Source organism: Acyrthosiphon pisum, unplaced genomic scaffold, assembly GCF_005508785.2.
Source record: "Acyrthosiphon pisum isolate AL4f unplaced genomic scaffold, pea_aphid_22Mar2018_4r6ur Scaffold_21878;HRSCAF=25160, whole genome shotgun sequence".
In the NCBI taxonomy this organism is placed as follows: domain Eukaryota; kingdom Metazoa; phylum Arthropoda; class Insecta; order Hemiptera; family Aphididae; genus Acyrthosiphon; species Acyrthosiphon pisum.
Window position 1 is genome coordinate 40,676 of NW_021771390.1, and position 3,669 is coordinate 44,344.

The following is a 3,669-nucleotide window of genomic DNA, read 5'->3' on the forward strand; positions in this document are numbered from 1 at the left end:
GAAAATTTGCAAATTATTTCGAGTTAGAAATTCATAAAAATTTTCTTTTAAATCTAAGATATGAAAATGTAATACAGATTCCTATAATATATCTACCTTTATCAAACAAAAAATATCTATAAGAAACTCAAATTAAATTTTTATGGGCGTTTGAAATTCATATTTTTACAACATTTGATATTCACCCGATTTCTTACGTAACGATTTTCTTATTTTGTTGTAATTAAAAAACGAGTGACTGTAGAAACTTGAAAATTTCACTGAATATTAATATTAGCATTTTATATATACGATAAAATTTTTAAAATAATTTGACTCTTTTTGAGCTGTTTACGGACATTGTAAGTTTTCAATTTTTTTAGTTTTTTTTTTCTATAAATATCAATAAAGTTTTATCTGTTGGGCCAAAAAGTGTATACATTTAATACAAAGCTCCTGATATATTGTTACAATATCAGTTGAAAAATATTAAAAATACATAGGCACAATTTTTTTTTATAAGCATTTAAAGATCAAATTTGGACAAAATTTATCAAATTTTAATTTGAAAAATTATTTTGTAGTTAAAAATTTATAAAATGTTCAATTTTTGTATCTAAGAATTGAAAATTTAAAACAAGATTCCACGTAAGTAATTAATACTGTTACCAAAAAATCTAAAAAATACATTTACGCAGTTTATTTTTATAGTAATTTTAAGTACAAATTTGGACGAAATTACATATTAAAAACCTAGGATAACTATTTTAGTTATTTTGTTGTGATTGTATAATATTATTCGTGGGTACTTGAAACTTCTAAAGTATACTATTATATATCTATGATAGTACCACGGTTTTTTGTTGATGTATAACGCGTTATAAGTACCTAATAAATATTATGATATGATTAATTTGAAATTTATTATAGGTACCTAATATAATATTAAGTCTTATACCCAGGGCCGGCTCAAGGTATAGGCGAGCTAGGCACCTGCCTAGAGCGGCATTTTAGCAGGGGCGGCATTTTAAAAATTGACTCATAATTTTTTTTCGTATCGGTATTACCTATATAAGAAAATTATTTAAAAAAATTCATTCGTGAAAACCAATTTACCTATTATGAAAAAAATTACAATGAAATACTTACAAATCATTATATAATAATTATAATTACATAGGTAATAATATTATATTTATAACGTCGTATCAATGTCCGTACCTCGTAAGGCCGATGCGATCGAAAACAAAACTGTTTTCAAAAGTTCAAACTTGTCCAGCGAGTAGGTATGGCCGATGCGATATCGGACGCTTCGGACGCACTCGCTTTCCAGTTAGGACATGTCAAATCATGTTATGGTTTTGTTTTATATTTATAATTGCGTCGGCGGCATTTTATATATTGTATTTTCGTATAATTATTTGTATTTCACTTTTATTTCATCGTGACTCGTGCTCGATTCTTTACGGTTGATGCTCGTTGAAAATTGAAATTCAGTTGATTTCTTAAGTAGGTAAGTAAAATACTATCTGCACATCGTATATATTTATAAAACTTATGCCCAAATAATGATTTAATGACCAAATATTAAAACATACCTATAGATAAATCGTGTACTTACGTTTTATATTTTCATTCTTATATATTTAAAAATTACTTAACTTATTTATTTTTAGAAAATATAATTCATATTACCAAGTAATATTATCATATTAAAGTGATTTAACTAGATATATCCTTATATTCATCATTTTTAATATTTTGTCATTATTTAAATCAACTTTTAAATTTAAAAAAGTAGGTACTTAGTACTATTTTTTTTTTTAAATTTAATATAATTTAACATTTAACATTATTTTGGGTTACTTATATTTTTAACATTAAGGGGGCTGCAACCCACGTATTTTTCATACGTTTTAGACCAATAAGCGGTGGTAAATTACACATACTTCGGAATGTCCGATTTAAATTATTTATACATACTTGAATTCATTGATAAAATATCTAGGTTTCTTAGGAAGTCGATTTTCAATTTTAAATTTTAAACGACCTTTAAATAACCATTTTTTTTTTAGAAATCCCATGAAATAATTGCATTACATTTGTATTTATTTTGGGCACATCTGATTTTAAATAAAAAAAGTGATTCCTAAGAAACATAGTCTAGAAGTTTATAAATTCAACCATTTTTTCGAAATTACAATCGAACTTCGGGAAGTCCTTATTCAAAAACTGAAAGACTTAGATATACCTATCGATGACATGAGAGGCCAAGGGTACGACAATGGTTCAAATATGCGTGGTCAAAATAGTGGTGTTCAAGCTAGAGTGAGAGAAATTAATTCAAGAGCATTTTACGTTCCTTGTAATGCCCATTGCTTAAATTTAGTTTTAAACGACGCTGCCAATTGCTGTTTAGATGCTGTTAAATTTTTTGGTTTAATTCAAGAGATTTATGTATTTTTTTCTGGATCAACTCATCGTTGGGACGTATTTAAAAAACATGTTAATAGTCTTACCCTTAAACCATTAAGTGCAACACGCTGGGAGAGCAGAGTTGACGCTGTTAAAGCCATTCGATTTCAAGTTGGGGAAGTATATGATTCGTTAATAGAAATTGTAGAAGACTTTGATAGAAGATTATGAAAAAGGTTTAATAATTTTTAAGGTTCAAAGTGAAAAATATTTTAAAAAGCAATAAATATTTGATTATATTATGAATTCTTAAAATGTAAATGTGTGCACATAATGAATTTATTATCAGTTATATAACTGTATAAATGCCATTAAAAAAAAACATATAAAAATCACCAGATAGTCCCAACACTACTTGTTATTTCATTAAAATAAAAATATGTTTCATGTAGGTATGTCATATAAAAAGTAGGGGGAGGGGCAGAGGGGCTAAGTTTAAATAAGAGCGCAATTTTTTTTTAGAGGCGGCAAAATTAGGTTTTGCCTAGTGCACTATTTTTGCTTGAGCCGGCCCTGAATATACTAGGCGATGATATCATTTCCTTCCGATTTTAGGAATTGTCAACATTTCCGGTAACATATACATGTTCACATATTTCATTCTGCATTCGAGATATATTTCAACTAATATTGATTAAATTGTAATGAAACAAATAAACCAAAGAGTGGTATTAACTATTAATATGGAACTATTTTAAAATTATTAGATTTTCAATTTTCTTAAAAAATTCCAATATAGAAACCATATAAAATTTGATGTGGTATTTTTAAATTTTAAATAATGTTATTACCTAATTTTACTATACATTAGTTTTCAACGAAAACAATATTATTTTTATTGTTGTAAATTTTTTGTGAAAAATAATAAATTAAAATTAATAAAACGGATTTTATGGTATTTTAATACAAGTATTTAAATTTTGTTAAAAATACATTTAAAAAGTATTCTAAATACTTATAAAATACATTAAAAAAATTGTATTTAGTATACCATATAAATACTTCAAAAAGTATTTAAATACAAGTATTCAAATACTTTACAAGACTGACTGTTTGTTGAATTTATAACTTCATTAGAAGAAATTTGTGAAAATATAAATATTAAACCAGAAGCACGACTAAAGGCTAGTGGTTTGATGGAAGGACTGTGTAAATATGAAACAATTTTAACAGCACAAGTTTATTTAAGAATTTTTAATAAGACCACGCCCTTAA